The 23800-nt window shown below is 41.9% G+C and overlaps 1 protein-coding gene across 5 annotated transcripts in view; it reads right to left on the minus strand.

Moving 5' to 3' along the window:
* Positions 1-23800, minus strand: part of FNDC3B (fibronectin type III domain containing 3B) — a 336841-nt gene that overhangs the window by 199364 nt on the left and 113677 nt on the right. The window lies entirely within an intron of this gene.

A 23800-nucleotide genomic window follows, 5' to 3' on the forward strand; every position in this document is an offset into this window, starting at 1 on the left:
ACCTATTATGGTAATTAAGTGTTTATGTATTGGCTTTAGACTTACGGTTTTCTGTGTAGACTCATCTCTTAGATTTATTTAAACCTCTTTAAAGAAAGAATATAGGTCAAATTCCTTTTATATCTTCCACAGTATTCAAAATATAAAAAGAACTCAATAAATTAGCTATTTGCTAAATGAAGAATCACCCGAGGCTGTTCCTACTGTTGTAGCTGCAACTCCGTCCCAAAGTTGGACTCTCCTCAGATAAACATACTGTAAATGGCCCCTTTCTAATTATTTGCCTTTCGGCAATGGGACGGAGAAATGTCCAAGTTGAGAAAATGAAGGGTGAAAAGACTATTTAAGCATTTAGCTATAATACCTCCTCCATAGGACTGTAAAATTCTGAAGAAACCATTTAAAAGAACAGCTCAGAAATGTTTTGGGGAAAATACTTTCTCTACTCAGTCTCCCCTCCTTTACTCCACAAAGGCCCACAGATGACAGGAGGAGAAACAAGGGGCAGCAGACATCATCTTCTGGACTTTTCCCCTGACAATAACTAGCTTCTCTGTCACGAACCTGAGATAACTGAGCCACAAAAGCGGCATGAGACATGAGCCTTGGACTGTCAGGTAAATCCAGGGACCACAGCAGGGAAAGCAAAGCAGCAGGGGCCTGAGAAGGAAACAAAAATGAAAATGAGGAGAGCAGCTGGGAACCCCTCTGAGAAAGCATGGTGAGAGAGGAAATTAGACCAGGGGACCGGATGGACAAATGGGGGGGGTCCCTGCAGAGGAAAGGTCTCCAAAGTCCATAGAGAATCAGCAATTTGGCCAAAGCATGTATGAATAATTGGGAATTAACTGTATACGCAAAAGACTTCACCTCATTTACCACAGCAGTTAGATAAACACCATACTAAATCCAGTAAGACGCTGTGGGCCCACAGCCTAACCGGGACCATTTGTCCTCGCTCTCCTCCACGACTGTACAGAAATGTCACCATGCCTTTGCAGTCACCCTCTGATTCGGTATGAGGCTTCTGTTTGTTTGTTTTGAAGAGGCTGGTTCCACTTCTCAAGATTGAGGTTTGAATAGGACTACATTAAGCCAGATGCTCTTTCGAAAAATCTTCCGAATCCACCCATTCAAAATATTAACATAAAAATTATCAGAGACCAGCTGTTGCAATTAACAAATTTTTATATTTTCCCTTCCATTGGCTTAAAAGTACAGAAGGAATTTTAAGCAACATGAGAGTGCCATTCACCTTTAGGAGTTTTAAATACAGGATTTTCATGATTTTCAGGCTAAAAATACTAGTCCGTCTGTCAGACTTCGTAATGTGTAAATAGACTTCAATTCACAAGACTAAACTAAATGGGGGTCTCACCCTGCAGAAGAAAACAAAGCAGGCTGAAACTGACCTATTTCTGGAATAAGGTTCAGTATTTGGAAACTTCTCATCTTTCAGAATTTTCCCACTAGAACACAAGTGTAGTCTTCCCCAAATATGTTCAAATGCTTTTGGTCATAACAAGTAGAATGATGAATCCACCCTTTGGTCGGGGGAAAAGGGGAGTCTTTCTGGGCCGAGAGGTGTGAAAGCGGCAGGGCCTCCAGAGCCCTCCCCAAGAGCCTCTGGATTCCCCGACAGAGCACAGAAGCAGTCCCCCAAAGGGCATCTGTTAGTGCATGCATGAATGGATTCTCAGTTCGCGGACGGACTCAGAGTTTTCCCTGTAAATAACACATTGCTGAGCCAGCCTGTATCAACACTGAATGAATCGCACTGGCAGCTCCTCTGGACCCCATCTCAGCGCTCCCGCCACAGCCTCGGCCTCTCTGCTAGGGCAGCGTGAGGCTGTGAGCATCTGCAGCATGACTCACGCAGTGGCTCCAAAATTACACATCGCGCCTTCTCCCACAGACAGTGGGTTCAAAGAAGCCATCGGAATTGCTGTTGACCTCTTGTATCTGAATGGAGAAATTCCCACTAAGGTGTGTGGTAACCCTGTGGGCTTGATTTTAAAATAGTGATGGTCAAGTTCGGGACCCTTGGGATAAAAAGAATGTGATACAAACCTTGGGACTGCCACCAGGGAGATGTCCAAAGAAAGGAACAGATAACCTTTATAACAGGCAGAAAAGGGAATTCTCCAAATTCCCTGATCATTTACCCCTGAGCAAAAGGCTCATAACATTCCTCCTTCATTTTACTGTATTCCAGTTTCCTTTTCTCTAACTTAATGCAAAGGAGAAAGAAAAATTCCCTTAAGAGACTCCTTAGGAAAAGTTAATAATTTAACTTCAAAAGTTTTCTATAAAGGACTTCACTGGGATTTTCTCACAACAAACTAAAGAGTCATTTCAATGCCCACATTCTATGGATGAGAGGCATTAAGATAGAAGATTAATTACAGCTATAGGAAAACTGACGTCACTCAGACTAGAATAAACCCTTAGCAATCCTGGCCTTGCCTTTCATCTTTCATTGAAGAATTTGAGAAAATGAAAGAAAGGAAAAGAAATGGGCTCCTTATATTCAAATCGTGATTGTTTTTAAAATCATGACTTCATAGAACAACTGGAAAACAGAAGACCTGGGTTGATACGAATGCATACAAAAATAGGTACTGAAACAACAAACCAGTTTGTCTAAACCTGTATTTGCATTAAGCTCTTTGACATGCAAGGTTTCAAAGAATCTGGGAATTCCCCAGGTGAGTTTTTGGAAATGTATTTTTGCTGTGTTCCCATAGAGAGATTCCGCTTCAATACCAGTTCTACTTCGTTTCTTCCCCAGGACCAGTCAGGAAATGCTCCCTTCCTCCAGGAAGGTATTGTTTTGGAACAAAAAAGGAGGAGGAGAAGGAGGGATCTTGAGGGATCTTTGAATCTTCCCTCAGATTTGCGAATTCAGACATCCCTTAGTCACAGAAAAAATCCAGAAATGGAGACCTAAGAACTCAAGATATTCCTACTTCTAATCTGAAATATTCCTTACTTGGTCACTTTTTTTTTTTAAATCCAGAAATTGCAACGTTGGTAGTTTTTGATCATGGGTTTCAATACACTCAAACAAAGTACCGAAATTCTCACAGGCATCAAAAAGAAAATGTCCATTTCCAGAGATGCCTTAGAAAACATGCATCATACTGTAGATCCCTTAAACTTTATCATCTACCTACTGACAGCACTAAAAGCTGCTAAATGATTTAGACCAGGGGGTGTTCGAATCCTGATAGTAGAGCATATTTTTGCAGACACACAATGTTTTCTTTTTGTAAGAGGCAAAGTAGGAGGAATGGAATGACTGCCCAGGCAGCAATGGCCCTCCTTAAAATAATAAACCTTCAAATGTTTCTAGTCAACCACAACATACCTATTTTGCTACAAACATACCTACTTTTACCACATGTCTACCTCTCAAATGCTGGCTTCCATTTATATCCCTGAACAATGGTGCTAAAATACAGGGCAGACACGGGGTAAAACCCCTGCATACATCTGGTGTTTATAGGGGAAAGCCCTACTATTGGATTTTTTATTTCAAAGTACTTTCATTGCTAATGTATACAGCTGTTTTCTGTTGGCTAATAATCACAACTGCAACACACATGCACACTGGTTCCAGGCAGAGCTGTGCCAAGCCGTCTGTGCTCAGCTGTAAAGAGCTGGAATTCCGAGTGTCAGGGGAGATGGCCTTGTACCTTCCTCCCAACCCCCCCACACACACCCCACCCCCTGAACAAGGGGAAAAAAAAAAAGTTAATACAGCTGTTTTCCTCTCAGGAACGCCCAAAGAATGCAATTCCTCCCTCCAAGCCTCCCCCAAGCCCATCTCCACCAGTACTATGTTCCCTGTTCCTACTAATATATGGAGAGAGGTTTAAAAAGATATCCCATTCTTTAATAAAAAGAATGGAGGGGAAAAAATGCTGGGCATCCAAGTTTCCAGTAGTAATACGTGCCACATCTACAGCAAGGAAAACACAGAAACCAAGCAGAATTTTCTACTAAGTAAGAGTGTGTGTGCTACATCATACTCACAGAAAATGGCAGTTAATTTCAGAGAAGATGAATGAATGTGTGCTTTGGAACCATGTGTTCTTAAAGTACATTTTAAGCCTGTCTTCATAGAACCATATGAAATGTTTATGTACTCGTCTGGTGTGTCACTTTGTTTTCTAAACAAAGGAGCAACTTCATTTTGAAATAATGGACATAGGAGTCTCAGCTTTGCTTTTCCGCAGCCTTCCCTGCTCAGCTCGGCTTACCACCTTTGTAGAGCCACAGAGACCCAGCACAGAAGGCCTTTGTGTATAGGTCTCAGCCACATATCTTCATACAGCCCACTGGCAAAGGCCTCCAAGGAGTCCCTTTCTTTCCCAACTAAACACAAAAGTTTTACCTTACAGTCAACAGAGAAGACTTTTAACATTAGAGCAATACTAAGGCGCTGATGCCATACAAATGGCTCAACGATTTGCATAATGAAATTCTGTTGTCTCGATTTGAGCTCAAAACTAACTAGAGAGAGAAAAGAGAGAGAGAGGTCAATAGTGGGAAGAACAGGTTTCAGTACCTGAAAGCTGCATTTACAAAATGTGTTTCATTTCTGCTGGTTTATCTAGGGAGTGTGGAGAACACCAAGGGAAAGGAACACAAACTATACATGGCCCTGTTTCTATGGGACATTCCCAACCACCTCCATGCACTTGGCTCCTGGAGTAGGAGGGGAACCAGTCTTTCTATATCCTTCCTTCCTCTCTCTCTCCATCAGCTCTGGGCGGCACCATGGATGGAGACTGGGGGCAACTCCAGGAAGGAAAGAAATGAATCATAACCTTGCTCACCTCCGCCACCCCAACCATTACCACAGCAAAGGTCGAGTTCTGGTGTCGGCCCTGACTCACCAAAGGCCCCTCTTCTATGTGGCACATGTGGCCTCAATCATGGGGGGGGGGGGGGAGCGCATGGGTGACAAGAAATAAAGGATTTATCCACAATTCTGAATATTCTCCACCCAACTGAAGAATCTACAGGATTAGGAAGTAATTGTCCCCTCTAGCCTCACATTTCTATTTTTAATAAGAGTCATTAGGGGGGTAAGAAGAGTGGAACTTGGGTAATATTTTGAAACATATCAATTAAATAACAAAGATAATGAAATTCACACAAACGAAAAAACAAAAACCAAACCCCTTAGATTTGAATGTTAAGGATCCTACTTGAAGGAAGGTAAATGGCAAAGCTCACCAGGAAGCCGGTCTGTGTGAACAGCGGGAGCAGGATGCAGCCTGACCCCAGGGGCTTTAACTCATGTGCTCAAGTCAGAGTGGCTTCTAGGTTTCTTCAGTTTTCAGGAATCCCATTTTTAACTCTAATTAAGCAATGAATTTCCTTCTTTGTGGTAAGCATGAAATGTGAGATACTGCGTGAGAATTTTCACAAAGTGCTATTTAAATGGGCACAGTAGCAGTGAGCTTTCAGAACAGGGAACACGGTAACGCATCCAACAGAAGTGAATGGACCAGAGCCAGCTCTCTGGCGCATGCGCTTTCATCACTCAGTGTCACATGGCACGCTTCCTAATGAGAGCACGTTAAACTCAGCCCGCTCTTTTCAAAAAGTGGGTATCATGCAGTCAGTTCCTGTAGAAGGTTCTTCTGGCTGCACGGCCCTATCCATGACATGGTTCTTAATTATTTGATACTGGCTAAGTAGCCAGGAAATACATGGCTCATCTTACTGCTCTTCAATGTTGTTTTCCAACAAAGTCCCCTAATCTCTGCAGTAAACGAAACGGTCCCGCTTAAAAAAACATCCCTTTAGGAAGCATTATTTTAATATTTAGCAACTACTCTGTGAGCACACACAAGCACCAGGTCCCACCCTCCCCCCCCCATTCCCAAATGCGCCACCTGGCTTCATTCTACCAGCGGGCCTCAGGCTCAGGAATGTGCATTCAGCAGAAGGCTGCGTGACATTCCAGAGCCCTGCTCAGGCAACCCCTCCGCTCGCTCCTCTAAAGGGCTGTTGTGCACCCCTGGCAGCATCACGGAGGCTTTCAGTGTTCTACAAGCGTTCGAGGCACCTTTGGAACAGGAAGGCCTACGGGTGCTGAGATGGGCTTGCCCGTGAACAACCTCAAACATCAATGATGCATCCCGGGAGGTCACTCAAGAAAATAGGACTGTGTGGCATAAGAAAAACGTTGACATTGAGGCGGGGGGGGGGGCCTTGAGCAATCTAGCTTAGTTGTTTGACAGTGAGGCCCATATACATGTATCTACAAATGGGCCTAAATTATGAAATGCTAAATTACTAGCTATACACCACCAACACCAAGTAATTAAAAATGAATAAAGGTACCAAATTGTGTCTCAAAAGCAAGCTTGACTCCCTGGGCTCTAAAAGTTTATGAAATTGGGGCACCTGGGTGGCTCAGCTGGTTGAATATCCAACTCTTGATTTCGGCTGAGGTCATGATCTCATGGGTTGTGAGATCAAGCCCTCTGTCGGGCTCCACGCTCCACGGGGAGTCTGCTTGAAGATTCTCTCCCTCTGACCCTCCTTCTGCTCTCTCTCTCTCATAAATAAATCTTTAAAAAACATCCTGGGCACCTGGGTGGCTCAGTCATTAAGCGTCTGCCTTCAGCTCAGGTCATGATCCCAGGGTTCTGGGATCGAGTCCCACGTCCAGCTCCCTGCTCCACGGGAAGCCTGCTTCTCCCTCTCCCACTCTCCCTGCTTGTGTTCCTGTTCTATCTCACTATGTGTCAAATAAATAAATAAAATCTTTAAAAAACACACACACACACACACACAAAAAATCCTACTCATTTAAAAAAAATAAAGTTTATGAAAATATTCTAGATCTGTATATATAACATTTATGCACAAAAAAACTAAATAACTATGACAAATGGTTTTCAGCTAAGAATGAGATATTAGGTAATTACTGTTTTACAAAGCTGTATCTTTTTGAAAGAAATTTTTCTAAAAATAACCTTTAATGCCAGTGAAGAAATCAGTACAGTTTTACCATACACATGTGTCTGAGTTGGTTCTGCATCTGCTTCTGTGCTACGGTGTGCCCGTGCCTCAACTCTCTTCCTCACTGTTGTCCCCTTATCTCCTGTTCCTTTCCCTCACTGTGACTAAATATTATCAAGAGAGCCAAACAAATAACACAAAAGATGACAGTATCAATCTCCTTGTCGTTTCTAGGCATCCCACGGAGTGTGTGATTATAAATATTTAATAACAAATGGCTCTCCAGGAAAAAAAGGGGGAGGCATGTCCTGGATTGTAGTTAGCCAATTTCCTCCGTATAAATAGTCCCACCATGACCGATATCAACCCACCCACATGACACCACTGAACGTGGACTCGAAAAGGCAAGTACAAGCAACACACTGCTCTCCAGCATTTCCGCCACCTAGATACCACCGACCTAAAAAACCTCGAGAGCATAGATCATATCAACATGGAGTAAAATAACCAGGAAGTGAGAAGTTCTAAATAATTATTATCTTTGTTATTAAGTATAATTTAAAATGTACGTTTGTATAGTTTAATGTTTAATGATGGCGATGTTTAACAACTGGCTCACAATATGTCTGAGAACTTGACAACCAGCTCTTGTGAGAGGGTACAAGCCATCTGAGGCACTCCAGGGACATGGTCTGCTCAGTCCCATTGCATCAACCTGGGCAAAGGTGCAGTGGAATGGTAGGGAAATAGCAACACCTTCCCTGGTTCCCACAACTTCAATACAGCAGGAAACAAAGAGGAGAAGAAAAGAAGGGCTACTCTGGCAGAAAACCATGCCAGGATATGGCAATATGTGTTGTAATGGCCAATATCAGTTATTTTCTCATTATTTTCACTGACCATAACAACGTGAAACTGTAACTTGAAAAATGAGGGTAAATAGTGCATTACATAAGATGTATCCGTGAACACACCACAAGCAGCCAACAAACACAGTCATGAGCATGTGCTCTGTGGGATAAAGACCTATGCCACAGGATAAAAATAGGTGCTAGGTCAAAATCCTGTCCATGTTGGGAAATACAGGATAAGCATGCCACTGGAATATGACTACTTTTTTCAGAAAGGTGTAATTCAAACCGGTCTCTCAGAAAACTTAAAAGAACTACAGTGAAAAGAGGAATATGCTGTAAAATGGAAGAAAACTACACGCAATCTCAATTGCTTCCACTGACTAATTGTGTGGTCTCAGGCAAGAGTAAAACCAACCAGTATTTACCCACCATGCACCAGACACTATACTACAAAATGAGCAAACCGTGGTGAACAAGACAGACCCAACTGCAGTCTTCATAGAGTGTATATTCTAGAGTGCACACAGCCTAACATTTGAGAGCCCTGGTTTACTGATCTATAAAATGGGCTGATCACTATTCCAACCTTGCAGAGCTAGTAGAATAACTAAATGAGATAATGCAAATGGCACAAAAGGTCCTCTTCTCCTTTCTGTCATTATCTAAATGTGCTCCTTTTGTAGAAAGATAAATGACACCAACATTTTCAAACTTTTTTATTATCTTCTCTGGAAAAGAGCTAAAGAGGAACAGAGATGAAGAGACCTCCAAAATTCTAAACCATCTGAGGGGGTATATAAAGAAATGACTGTTGTGACCTCCAAGAGTTCTTACAGATTTTGATTCTATTTTTTTTTTAAGATTTTATTTATTTATTTGAGAGAGAGCACACGAGGGAGGAGGGGCAGAGGGAGAAGCAGGCTCCCCACAGAGCAGGAGGAGCCCGATGTGGGACCCGATCCCAGGACCCCGGGATCATGACCTAAGCCTAAGGCAGTTGCTTAACCAATGGAGCCACCCAGGCCCCCACAGATTTTGATTCTTTAGCCCTTACCTTGGACAGTCATAATTATTCTTTTTTTTTTTTTTAAGATTTATTTGAGAGAGAGAGAGCACGGGAGGGAGGGGTAGAGGAAGAGGGAGAGAGACTCTCAAGCCGACTCTACACTGAGTGCAGAGCCGGAAGCAGGGCTTGATCTCACGACCACGAGATTATGACCTGAGCCGAAATCAAGAGTCGGATGCTAACCAACTGTGCCACCCTGGTGCCCTGTGGACAGTCATAATTATTCTTAAAAGAGAAATGAACATAGGAGAGCTATGGATCTAGATTCTAGAGTGTGTGGACAAGCAGATCATGACGAGAGCACATGCATGCAAGTGAATTACTTCTGACAATACTCATAAGAACCATTTCAATGGGGAGAGATCCAACAACTCAACGTACCCTACATGCTCTCAAACAATCAAAGAAGGGCTAATAATCATTCACTCACTCACTCACTCATTCATTCACTCCATGATGTCATTCAATAAAAATTTAGAGGGCGTACTCTGAGGCTCTAGAAATATAGCAGTGATCAAAATAGTCCAATACATACTGGAAAAAGCCAAAGATTCACAAGCTTAGCTGTAAGATTCCAATCCTCCTAATTCAGAATGAAATAGGTAGCTTTAATATGCTGACTTTTTCCCCCAAAGTCAACACAGACACACTCTGATCTAGATTAATTAATCTAGGATATAAAATCTGAAACTTCAGAGATGCTTCTCTGAAATGTACCTATTTTAGTCCCTGGATTCCATACAATTTAATCTCTTTCAACTTCAACAGTCTGCAATGTGCCTAGCATACCCTGCCCCTGGCAAGATGTAATATAGCCTAAATAAATTATTTGTTGAAATGAACTAAGTATAATTTCCTGAAGTGTCAATACATCTAGTAATATAAATCAGAGCATTTTAAGCCCTTTATGTATCAAATAATACTAAGACATCTGCAGACACCCATAGTCTCAAACTTCCACAGTACTCAGTCATTCACCTGGGAAACAGAAATACCCTCCAAACAATAAAAGCTAGCATTTTTTTTTAAGATTTTTATTTATTTATTTGACAGAGAGAGACACAGCGAGAGAGGGAACACAAGCAGGGAGAGTGGGAGAGGGAGAAGCAGGCTTCCCGCAGAGAGGGGAGCCCAATGCGGGGCTCGATCCCAGAACCCTGGGATCATGACCTGAGCCAAAGGCAGACGCTTAACAACTGAGCCACCCACGCGCCCCTAAAGCAAGCACTTCTCAAAAGAACAGAACAAAACAATCTGTCCTGACAACCAAGTTATTTTCTAGTACAAATAGATGTATGTTGGAATATTCCTGCATTTCTTGACCTAGTGTGATTCACAAAGATTACAGCAAAATTCAAGTCTGTGAACACCCAAGTCATATAAGTAAACAATTCCTGGCTGTTTTTCTTTTCTTTTTTTTTTTTTGTACCTACCACCGCCATTTGTAAATGTTGTTCTATAACATGGACATTTTTATGAGACAATTTACAAAACAGGATTTTACTTGTAGAAAATAGAATAAAAATTTATGATTTAGAACTGAAATTTAATGTACTGAAAAACAAAGACTAATTCTGCTCTTTATGGTACAGTATGAATTTCAATCTAGAGTAAGTCTGTAAAATATACTGCAATTGTATACATGGGGAAACAAATTAATTTGGTCAAAAACATATTTAATTATAAAAACAAAAAATGTAAAGTGATTCAACAGTCCTACTTAGATTTCCAATATCAATGAGAGAAACTGCTTGAGACTGTCCCTTCTCCCCCACAAAAATTCATGGAAATACAGAATTCACTTCTGGGTAAGCTTTTCTTATAGCAGTAAGAGTGCAATATTCCTGGACTATCTTGAAAAATACTTAATACTCAAGAGTAAGGTATGAAAATAATTTATGCTACTAACTGAAAACTATAATAAAATACTTGATGTGATGGGACAGAAAATATTTTCCCCCAAATAACAACCTTATATTCACCTATATAAATCTATATTCCAAGAACTGAAAGTAATGGCAGTAATTCATTATTTTTTCTCAAAGCACTACGCCAATCCCCCCCAACAAGATGATGCTCACCTGTAGCTATTTTAAGTTGAAAACACACACACACAAAACAGCAAAACCCGAGTGTAGTGTAATGAAATTTTCCTCTTCTATAAGACGTATTCGTAATCCCTTTTTTCTTAATTTCATACCAAAAAAATTCCACTTTCAGCCCATTTCCACACATTTGAAGCGAGAGCCTTTTTCTCATTAAATACAGCAAGATTAGCTTTTAGGTTACTGTTAAGTTTTCAGATTATTAGTTTTTCCCTTTAAAAAGAGTAACTTCCTGCCTCTGACACCAAATAATAACCAAAAAGATCAAAATGCCACATCTTGCAGTACTTCCTTGCACATATACACACATATACACAAATACATGCACACAAACTGACACATATCACACACACACACACACAAAGTATTACTTCCTAATATTTAGAATCTTCTAAACTTGATGTTGTGAATTCCTCTGAAATATAAGTTCTCAATTCACCATAAAAAATGACAATTTCTATAAAGTGGGCTTAGGAGCCCCTGGGTGGCTTAGTAGGTTAAGCGTCAGATGCTTGACTTCAGCTCAGGTCATGATCTCAGGGTTGTGGAGCCTGCTTGGGATTCTCTCTCTCCCCCCGCCCCTGCATCTCCCCCTCCAAAAAAACATAAAAAAAATTTAAAAAAAAAAATAAAGTGGGCTTAGAATAAATATTGGCAAACTACAGACTTACTGCTTGTAGTTGCCTGTAAGTTAGGTAAAAGATATCAAGCAATTGATAAACAATTCCATACATTTTTAACTTTATTACACAAATTATTTACATGGCAAGAGAAAAATCATTGGACCAAAAAAGAAATCTGATGGTGTCCATCTAAGTGATCTAGTTTTAAGTTATAATATATATGAGGAAAATACCCTCACAATGATTTTTCAATAGCAGAGATACAATTTTCATGTAACTCAATGCTGACTTCCCTTCGAATAGAAAATATAACTGCATATGTATAATTGGCAAAATTTTTAAAGTAGTAAGACACTCAGAGATGTGCCAATTAAAACCATGATGATATACCATTACAGAACTACTTACTAGACTGGCAAAGTGTATATACATATGTTTGTTTGCTTGGTTATTTTTTAAGTTAACTCTATGCCCAATGTGGAGCTTGAACTCATGACCCTGAGATCAAGAGTTGCACACTCCACTGACTGAGCCAGCCAGGTGCCCCTGGCAAAATGTTTAAAGTCTGAAGTTATTAAAGGTTGGTAAGGCTGGGGGAGAAAGCACTGCAGCATTTGGGGGAAAGTTTGCCATTATTTAGTAAAGGTCTAATTCCATTCCATGGTAAATATTCTGGAGAAACTCCTATAGACCTGGAGACACAAACAGGAATGTTTGTAGCTTCACTGTTCATTATATCCAAAAACCAAGAACAACCCAATGTTCATCAAGAGAGGAACATAGAAATAGGGTGGGAGGATGGGTTAGCCTGGTGATGGGTATTGAGGAGGGCACGTTCTGCATGGAGCACTGGGTGTTATGCACAAACAATGAATCATGGAACACTATATCTAAAACTAATGATGTAATGTATGGGGATTAACATAACAATAAAAAATTTAAATAAAAATAAAAATAAAAATAAAAGAGAGAGGAACATAGAAATAAGAAACTCAAACCCTATATGACAACTAAGGCATGAATGAAGACCTACACATTATCTTTGAAGCTCATAAACTAGTATTTAGCAAAAGAAGTCAGGAAGAATGCATATAGTATGGTTTCATTTACGTAAAGATTAAAAACAAGCAAACTCAACTACATTTCTGTGTGTGTGTGTCTGTGTGTGTGTGTGTGTACACGCATGCATAGGTGTCTAGGAGAGCTTATGTGCATACAGTAAAGCTACAAAGAAAAACAAGAAATGTGATTATCCCCAAAGGTAAGTGACTGGGGGGGGAAGGTGGCAGGGGGGAACAGATTTGATAAGGAAGGGCACAGAGGAGATTTATTTGTTTGTGATTGATTATTCATGTTTACAGTATTTATATACTTTCTCAGTCATCTTCTTTATTTACTGTTACCTAGAACTGTAGATTTCTATTTTATGATCTAGGTGGGTTATACGGGTATTTATAACACGCATTTCATGTATATACTTTACATATGTTTTTCACACATATTTTATACATTTTTTATGAATCCTCATGTATGTCTGATAGCTCAAGATTACATCAAAAAGATCAGATTTGAGCTTCTAAAAAAAGAATTACTTTTTGTGGTACCACTGTGGTTTTGTCGATGCTCTGATTTGGGGTCAAGGTCAGAAATAAGGAAGCATGCTGGTTCTGGCCCAGAGCTTCCCTAGAGCTCAAAGCTGAACCACAGGTAAACCACATTCTACTTCCCTTAGTCTGTAAATACCCAGCCCCCTAAAGGACCAAATGCTAACAATGCAAAGGGAAAAAAGTGTAAAATTGCACTAAAGAAAAAAAAAAAAACCCTATAGCCACAAGTGTTGGTGATAACGTGGAAAAGCTGGGAAAGCTCCTACTGCCAGTGAGAATGGAAGCCGCTGCGGCCGCTCTGGGAAACAGTCTGGCAGTTCTTCAAAATGTTGAATACTGAGTTTCCACACCACCCAGCTAATCCCACCCCTAGGTATATACTTGAGAATAAAAACATCTACCCACACAAAAACTCATACACAGATGCTCCTAGGCCCATTATTGATAATAGTGACAAAGTGGAAACAACTCAAATGTCCATCCGTTGATGGATGGATGAATAAAATATAGTATGCCTACACAGTGGAATATTAATCTGGCAATTTAAAAAAAAATGGAAGTACTGATACATGCTGCAAAATAGATGGACCTTAAAAACTGTGCTAAGTGAAAAAAAGCCAATCGCAAAAGACCACATACAATACGATTCCGTTAATATGAAATGTCCAGAATAAGCAACTCTCTAGATATAGAAAGTAGATTCATAGTTGCCCAGGGCCGGGGATATGGGGAAATTGGAGGTGACTGCTAATGGGTTAGAGGGCTTGTTGCAAGTGATGAAAATGTTCCAAAATTCATTGCGGCGATAGTTACACAACGGTGAATAGACTGAACGACTGAATTGTGCACTGAAAGAGGCAAACTGTAAGGTATGTGAAGTACACCTCAATAAAACTGTTATTAAAAAATGCATTACAGGTGATCCCTGCCGTAAATAACACAACAGTCCTTAGAGGTTGTCAGGCTTTGGTAAACACATGCACGTGTCAAATGAACTTCTACATTCTCCCCAAGTCTGGAGAAATCTGGCTGGTCATAAACCTAAATGCTGCACAAAATGGCTTTGTTTCCAATTCTTGGTATGGTAAGCAATAGGTTTTGATTTTATCCATCAGAAGTTGGGCAAGAATCCACGGTAGCCTGCAGAACGTGCTAAGTCTTATATGCACGCAAAGCAGTTTCTTCCATAAGCGACCCATCACCTTTTTCCTGAAGTGATTTTCCAGGACTCTCCACAAGAGGAAAATCTGAAACTCAACTAAATTCGTTAACCAGAAGGCTTCCTTGTGCTTTCTTGACTTCATATGTAGAGATTTTTTTTTTCCAAACCACACTGGAAAATAACAGGATTGGAAAAGCGATCAGTTAGTTCACATTCCTCCACACCAATATCCAAGAGCCTGCCCGAACACAGCCATGAAAGTAAAACCGTTCCAATGTTGTGTCGTGCTATTCCTAATGAAAGTTCTATCTAACAGTTACAAATGAACACAGCTTTTCGAAAAAGTATCAAAATACGGTACCAAGAATCATCATTGATAGAAACAAGAATGAGATTTTTGAGAACTTCCTAAAAATAAAAGTCAAAATCACTCCTGGGCCTCCTCTTTGGTGGCCTTATTTTCTTGACATCCCCTTTTTCCACCTCTTTTATTTTCTCTCAACATTTAATATGCATAACTGTAGGCTGCCCACAATCCTCTCAACAGTAAGTTGGGGTGAAACAACAAAATCCAAAGGTGAAAAATAGGGATTCCTTCCATTGTTCTGCATTTATAATAGTTGTAGCCAATATAAATGTTCAGTAATAATTTATTATCAGGCAGCTTCTTTATTTTAAGAACCCAATAAAAAAACAAAAGCCAACATTATAAAAGTGTAACCCTCATCTTATAGACAATGAGTATACTTTAAAAAATACAATCATACACATTTTTCTATTAATCTTACTCCATTACTAGATCCTGCCTCCCTAGCTCATCAAACTGACATTTCTGATTTAGGCTGGCCTTTTCATTTCTTTGTTCTGTGACAATCCTGAAAGGAGTGGACCGATACTATTTAGAAGGCAGTTTCAAGGTCTTTAACTTTTTAGCATTTCTTCCGTAAGATTTACTACGACTTCTTAAAGTTGGGGTCTAAACCCTAGATGTTAACATAAACCAGAGCAAGGACCAGACTCAAGTTAGCAAGCTGGTGACCATGAAGAAGAACAAAAAAGCAGAGAAGAACCTGAGGAAATGGGAAGTCGACACCTGCAGGACACAAGGGGCAGCCCCTCCCCAGCAGGTGGAAAGCCAAATCCACAACACGTATGGTCCAAGGAGCACAGCCAAACTTCCATCTAATTCCAGGCACAGGTCTATGAACAGAGGTTCCGTTCAGGGGGAAGGATGGGGGCTGAGTTTTGTGTGGTGTGTAGTACTGTAGAGCAGGGGTGCCTACTTCTGCGTGGCTTCAGGACCACGTCAGAGGCAACAGAACAGCTTATGCTGAGGCAGAAGGCTGAAACGCTCCTCACCAGGCAGACCTCAGTCAAAGCTGCCGCCGCCCGAACCCTCCTCCCCTTCCCACCACCCCCTCCCCGCCCCCCGCCAGAAACCCTGTTCACAAAAGAGCCCAGGGCAGGAGAAGACCCAGATCCGCAGACTGGACCCCAATGCGCATTTCATACACCCGCAACACGGATCCAAGAAGGCACCCACCTCCAGGCAAAAGCTGCCTTAGAAAGTTGTCCTCCGGGCCTGTGGCCCTCGGGTTTAGAGTCACAGAAAACTATTTCAAATCTCTAAATTCATGAGGCTGCAGCTCCTGAGCCAGTTTCCACACTAGGTTCCCACATCAACGGTCAGCTTACAACTCAGGAGAGATGAGACGGCCCTGGGTTACAGCAGGGACGGGTGGGCTGCCCACGAACCTTAGTGAGTGTCAGGTAAAGCTAGTGTGAGCAATGGGTTACAGGAGACTAGACATACACACGCAGGCCACAGAACCAGCATCATATTCTTTTGTCTGTGGCACATCCTTGCAAGAAAATGTTTCCGCTGGGCCCAAGTGAGGGGCTTCCCTACCTAATGGCTGGTAAAGCGAATGTGTGAGTGTTCACAGTACACACCCATCTGCCCCGGACCAACGTGCTCTCTCCACACGGACAGGCTGTCTGCCCCACATGAGGTACCAGCCCATTTACAGAAGGACCCCGTTTCCTACCTGTAAAATGTGAAGGCAAAACTAATTGACCTCTACCTCCCCTCCAAGTCTGAAATGTTATAGTATCTGTGCTCTCAGAAGATGATGGAACACAGAGAAGGCTTAAGTGCAGGATAGGTACCTTAAAATCACAGAGAAGGGGTGAGCTCTTAAAATGGACTTGAACCTTAATTTTTTTTTTTTTAACTTTCTACTCATGTCATTTCTTTTTTGATTATCAACAGCTGGTATTTCAAGTCAAACAGACCCAAAGATCTGGTCTCTATGGTCACTCAAGATTTAAAGTCACTCGGGGACCTCAGTGACAGCTATACAGAACTTCAGACCTGCAAACCAATTATTATTTAACCTGTCTTCACATTTTTGCACACTTCCTTTGTGGTATTCCTGCTGATTTTCTAAGAGTAAGTCAGAGCTGAACCAAAACTCCTAAATGAAAACTCATATTTACAAGTATTTGTTTAAGAGGAACTGACATGCCTCTTTTGGGTCCTTGACCCTAAATACCTAAATCATTTTTTAAAATCATTTTAAAATAAACATCATTTTTAAAAATACCAGGAGCCAATTTAATGCTTACAATACATAGCAGTAGTAATCAAGACAGTATGGTATTAAAGAAGAGATAGCTAATAGATCAATGGAACAGAAACAGAGGACCCAGAAGTAGACATACATAAATACACACAAATGATTTTTTTAAAACATTTTATTTATTTTGAGAGAGAGAGTGAGAGAGAGAGATAGCACAAGTCAGGGGGAGGGGCAGAGGGAGAGGGAGAAGCAGACTCCCAGCTGAGCAGGGAGCCCAACACAGGGCTTGATCCCAGGACCTTGGAATCATGACCTGAGCCAAAGGCAGATGTTTAACCAACTGAGCCACCCAGGTGCCCCCACCCAAATGATTTTTAACAAAGGTGCAAAAGCAATGCAATGGAAAAAATCTTTTCACCAAATGGTGCTGGCATAATTGAACATTGATGGGGGAGGGGTAGTGATAAGACCAAATGCTGGCAAGGATGAGGAGAATCTGGACCAATCATACACTGCCAGTAAATATAAAATAGTATAGCCACTCTGGAAATGTTTGGAAGTTTCTTATAAAACTAAATATGTAATTATAATACAACATAGCACTGTACATTCCAGAGAAATGAAAAGCATGTTCACACAAAAACCTGTACATCTATGTTCACAGCAGTTTTATTTGTAATCGCCAAAAACTAAAACCAAATGTCCTTCCACAGGTGAACTATCAAACTGTGATTCATCCATACCATGGAATAACTACTCAACAATATAAAGGAACATCCACACACTGCAGACAGATCTCAAATGATGCTCAGAGAAAAAAAGGCCAATCTTAAAAAAAACAAAAAACCAAAAAACCAAAAAAAAAAAACTATAGACTGTAAGATTCGATGTATAGGATATTCTTTACGTAAAAATATCAGGGAGATGGAAAACAGGTCAGAGGTGGTAAGAGAATAAGGGAGAAGCTATAATATAACACAAGGCAGCCTTTTTGTGAAAGAACATCCCGGACTGTGGTGAGAACTACACAAATCTACACACACACACATACATACATACACACACATGCATGCAAGTCCATGTAAAGCTGGTAAAAATCTGAATAAAAAGTACATGGAATCTACCTGCTTCCCCCCCCAACTTCCTATGAAATTTATAATTATTTCAAATTAAAAAAAAATTTTTTTTTAAATACCAAGAGTTTTAGAATCCTCTTGAGTTCAAACTCCAGTTCTGCTACTTACTACTGTGGATAAGTTATTTGGCCATTCTGAACTTTTGTTTCTTCGTATTTTAAATAAGCTTAATAATATTAGCTGGCAGCTTAATGAGAATTTAAAAAGGGGGGGGAGAAGTATTTCATCTACAATGAGTGGGACCAGATGGCAAAATATTTTTCAAAAATGGTTCCATATATGGTACTGCTTATATGATTAAGTTACACAGTGTACCTACAACTTTTTACAATCCATTTGTAAATGTGACTTTCCTTATTCGTGAACAAAATTCTGTTTACACTTAAGAGCATTATGAGAGCAACAGCCATGCCACCACGTAGATTAGAATATTGAAGACAAACTTTCAATAGTCCATGAGCTGCTGAAATAAACCTTGAAAGGTTAAGCAAACATTCTACAAGGGAAAGCGATTTGACCTGGAATTTGATATGGTTCATTTCCACATGAAGATCTAACAGATTAATTAGCTGCTTTTTAACCAAGTAAATTCCAGTTGCTCTGGAGAATGAGCATGGAAATAAAATTCCAAAAATCAGCAACGGCCACTTTTCACTGCAGATCCTCCTTCCACAGCAAGGCTTTCCAGATGGAATCAGCAAACAATGCAAAGACCTGTTCCAGATCTAGGCGGGCAGTGTAAGGACATCCCTCTGACCGTCCCTTGCTGGCAGCCACCCAGCCTCCCAGCAATGCTCCTGCACCCAACCCTGAACACTTCCTCTTGCCTTCCTCCAGCACTGGGATCAACTGCCACTTGGCAGCTACCACTCAGGCTGGGTGGCTAATGGTGGGGACATAGCAACTCTCATCCAGACTTAGTCAAACTCTATTTGGGGAAGAGATGGAAAAAAATACAAGACACCAAACAACTGAAGGCCTAAGTTCTTCTTTGCAAAATAATTGCATTAGTTGATGCAACTGATGACAGCAAAACATATGAAATTAATAAAGACTTTTTTTTCAATAACGCAAAGAGACTTGCTAATGTGGCTTTGCAAAGACTCTGAAGTTTCATTTCAACAAAGAATGTCCTGAAAATTTGTAATGCACAAATTATCTCATTACCATCACACAAAAGAATGATCACTCCCACTGCCCTGGCTTCCTACTCACAGTTGTATTTGAAGAATAGATTTACCAAGAACATTTTGAAATAAGAGTCTCTGGTTTTTGGGGTTGTTTTTTTTTTTTCCACAGTATGAGCTGCGATGAAAAAAAAAAAAAAGCACATAACTGCATACACAGCACCTCCGCTACTGAAACAGGGTGAACAGATAAAGCTGCTTCTCCCCACCGAGTCCTTCACAAAGTATAAGCCCAGGAGCCCTCTAACAACAGCAACAAAACACCATGAACGATTTGGGGTAACTTTCTAATTCCACCAATGTATGGCCTATGAAAAATGAGTCAGAGCCTCTTCAGAGGAAATCAGAGGACTTCCCTGAAAACGTAAGTACACCCATTACTATATACTTAATAGAGTTATTATACATCCTCTCCCTGACACGCTTATCCAGCCTGTTTTTCCTGTGAATTCATTTGCTATGGGAAGAAGGTTCTGTTTCCTGAGCTGAGGGTGGTAATTTAGGGAGCAACAGAAGAAAGGCTTACAGGGAGGAAGAAACGCTGGAAAATATGGCCAATGTAAAGGATTTCCAGAAGGTGCCGTAAGTACAAGTCCATCTACAGCCGACCCTGGAGCAGGAATGAGATCATATGCTAGACCTAAATCTGCCTCAGTTTTATTCCATGAGCGAGGGTAAACACCCCACCAAACAAATTCAAGTGAAGTATATATATAAATGGTACACCGGGAACTAAGGGTTACACCACAAGCCAAAGGCCACCCAGCGGCAATCCCGTAGGGATGCTACAACAATAAAGAAAAGCAGGTATCAAACTGCTTGGCCGTCTCCAGAGTCCTCAATGAGAGGAACTTGTAGGAGCTTAAAAGATCAAGAGAACTTTTTGAAAACTGAGAAAGTTTTCCCAATCTCTGCAGCAGATGGGCTCCACATTCTCCCTATCGCTTTGGCTGAATATTTAAGGGTCATCTCTGACTTTCTCTTTGTAATTTTCCAATTTCTATAATTTAAACCATACTTAAAAAATTTAAACCATGCTCAAAAGGTGCTGATGGGTCTTCCTTTCAAAAGTTTCCTTTCATCTGCAATCCTACTGCACCCCACATTCACCTCACACATAGAGCAGCGACACCATCTGGGTCCTACTGCACAGTTTCTAGCTCTCTAGCCTACAAATACATACCGCGCATTCTAACGGCACCGCTTGTCCAAAAGCTGCGCTGGAGGCGGGGAGGCCAGGAGAGGCTTTTACAATAGCCGAGGGATGATGAAGGCTCCAAAGCAGGAGACAGAGAACAGAACTTTTATTCTTAGACATCTTGAAAGTCTCTAGAGCATTCCCTAACAAATCAGCTTGACTAAAAGGCTAAATTTTACTATCTATAAAATGAGACTGGCAGATTAGCTCAATGGTTTTTGTTTTTTTTTTCCCTAAGATTTATTTATTTGACAGAGAGAGAGACAGGGACAGCGGGAACAGAAGCAGGAGTGGAGAGGGAGAAGCAGGCTTCCCGAGGAGCAGGGAGCCCGATGAGGGGCTCGATCCCAGGACGCTGGGATCATGCCTGAGCCACCCAGGCGCCCCAGCTCAATGGTTTTTCAATGTAGGTATGTTAGGAACACAAGGTGGTCAGGGGAGAAGTTTTAAGGGCCACTGCCAGAAGAAAGATGAGCAGGTGTGCCCCGGATCTCTCTGCCCCCAGCTCGCCCCACCTGCGTCTGTTCCGGGGAGTGGAGTTCCATTTAAGACTAACTGAAGAATTGGGATGCCTGGGTGGCTCAGTCGGGTAAGCATCTGCCTTCGGCTCAGGTCATGATCCCAGGGTCCTGGGATCGAGCCCCGCGACGGGCTCCCTGCTCAGCAGGAAGCCTGCTTCTCCCTCTGCCTGCCGCTCCCCCTGCTTGTGTTCTCTCTGACAAATAAAAAAAAAAAAAAAAAAAAAGACTAACAGAAGAAAAGGTTCTACAATAACTTTTAGAAATAGAGGAAGCCACTAAAGGTCTAGATCAAAACAGAAGTCCCATCTCAATCTGAAATTCCATGCTAAATTGACTTTTTTGGGCCCTATTAGAAGGCAACAAGGAGCTGTCCTTGGACCTCTTCGGAGATGCAAACAAGCACCAGGCAGTGGATGCAACAGGCCGACACGGGCACCACGGAGGTGAGCCCTGCGAGGCAGGATCTGCTCCTCTCTGGTCTCTCTCTGCCCTTTCCCCACTGCCTACCGAGCTGAAAAGAGTGGTTTCCACCAAGACACAACCTACAGTTTTCCTTTGTTTTTCGGCACGTCTGTCTGCAGGACATGAGCGGGAGCCCATGCTCCCCCAGCCTGTGCGAGAGCGAGGCCCATGCAGGCTGCGGGATGCAGCCCAGCCTGGCCCTCTGAAGCGTCCCCTCAGATGTGTCCAGCACACCGGGTCTCACCCCAGAACTTAACTCCTGCTGATAAGAAACCCTTCCTATGGCCAAACACATCACCCCTCCTGTTTTTCTTCCTCCTCCTCCCTTCCTATAAAAGAGGTGTCTTTTAAGTCTATCTAGAAGGAAACCTGAACAGCCAGGCGCTTTCCCCTCTTAATTTGTTCCTTATCCCGCTGGTGATTCACGGCCTCGGCCGCTCCTTCCTCAGCACACTGAGGCGGCTCTGTTCTGCTCAGTTGTGGGAGGCCACGTCAGCAGGAAACGGCGCTGGCTGCCAGGTCACATTCAAGACTGTCTGGAGCAAGTCAGCGCGCAGCACCCGCAGGACAGAGGCAGCTCAATGGTTTCTCCCAAGTGGAGGGAGCGCTGAGCCTGGAAAAAAAAGGGCTGGCCTCTGAGGGCCACAGCAGCACAAGCTTACGGGAACCTCCAAACACTACGGGTTGCTTGCCCCATTTCTAAATGTTCCCCAAATATTTCCAATTATAGTTATTGGTTTCCCTTCTCCTCCTTTTCTTAGAGGACTTACTGTACTGCCTCCAAATTCATATTTGGAAAAGGCTGACACAAGCCAAATCAAACTTCGTCGTGGCTTTCTGGCTCCTGAGTCCGACGGAGGAAATTCTGCACACCCAACCAATCTCAGCAGCCCCGACGTGCACTGCATCAGGACGGAAAACCTGACCTAAGGGGCCAACACACAAAGGGGTCCCTGCAGGTCTTTTTCCTTCTAAACAAATACAGTAAAAACAGTAAACAAATAAGGTGTGCCAGATGTCATCGCGACAGCTCCCAGGAGAGATTTAGGACAACTAGCCCATGAATCGCCCTGGACAAAGACACACGATGAACTAATGATAAGACGGTGCTTCCCCTTAGCCAAGGCTTTGCTCAGCAGACTTCGTTATCCACAAGGCAGATGATCCTCCTTCTGACCTGCCATCAGAAGGTCAATAGTAGCCTCATGCTACGTCACAGTGCCTGTGTCATGAATTCACTGCATCTCATCCTGCAGGCATTTGATCATCTCACATCATCACAAGAAGGATGCGTCCAGAACAGGATATTCTACGAGACCACATTCTCATAACTTTTGTACAGGATATTGTTATGATTGTTCTATTTTATTATCAGTCGTTGTTGTTAATCTCTTACTGTACCCAATTTATAAATTCGACTTTACCATAGACATGCCAAGTATAGGAAAACACATAGTATGTGCAGGGTCTGGTACTATCTACCGTTTCAGGCATCCACTGGGGATCTTGGAACGTAGCCCATTGGACAAGGGGGTGGGGCACACTATTGTGCCATATTTTATGTAGCCAGTCCAGTAAGTTCCAAAATCAATCCTGCTCACGTAAACCAAGGATTAAGGTTAACATGCTAAAATAGCAGGGCTCCTATGCACCCAGGATACCGAGAAGTTTCTTGATTTGCTGCAAATGAGAACAGGGATTCTGTAAAAAGAAGAAATGTGATTTTTTTTTTTCCAGAAACCTCCTAAGTTGAGGGCTTTCCCCTCCACTCTTGGAAGGTCTTCTTAAGTGGACAGCCCAAAAGTCAATCTTTCTCCTCAGAAACACCACATGTGCTCAAGAAAATATCCTGTCCCAGGGAGAGTATTCATAGAAGAGAACAGGAGAGAAAGGAAGTGAAGACTGAGTAGTTCAGGACAAAGAGGAGGGTGGAGGAGGGTGTGCTCATGAGAGAAAGGGCACAGAATGGAGTACAGAGTGACACACATCCACACTGCAAAGACACAGCAAAGGCAGTCTGATTCCGTCGTTCTGGAAGGCACGGAGCTACGCCACAGAGAGAAGGTGTTAACTCCCCCAGGCACACGTGTGCACACACAAACCCAAATGCAAAAGGGAAGATGTAGCTGCCAAGGGGAGTCGGGAGGAACAGAAGCACTAGGAACAAACCAGGAAAGGAGGAAAATGGCACAGAGCCCGGGGGACTCCATGTGGCTAAGGCACTCATTGTTCCATGAGGACCTGGAGACTAAAAGACCAAACATTAGAGGTACTTAGAGATTTAGTGATATAGAGAAGGTATTCTTTTCA

Source organism: Phoca vitulina, unplaced genomic scaffold, assembly GCF_004348235.1.
Source record: "Phoca vitulina isolate PV1807 unplaced genomic scaffold, GSC_HSeal_1.0 scaffold8, whole genome shotgun sequence".
Classification (NCBI taxonomy): domain Eukaryota; kingdom Metazoa; phylum Chordata; class Mammalia; order Carnivora; family Phocidae; genus Phoca; species Phoca vitulina.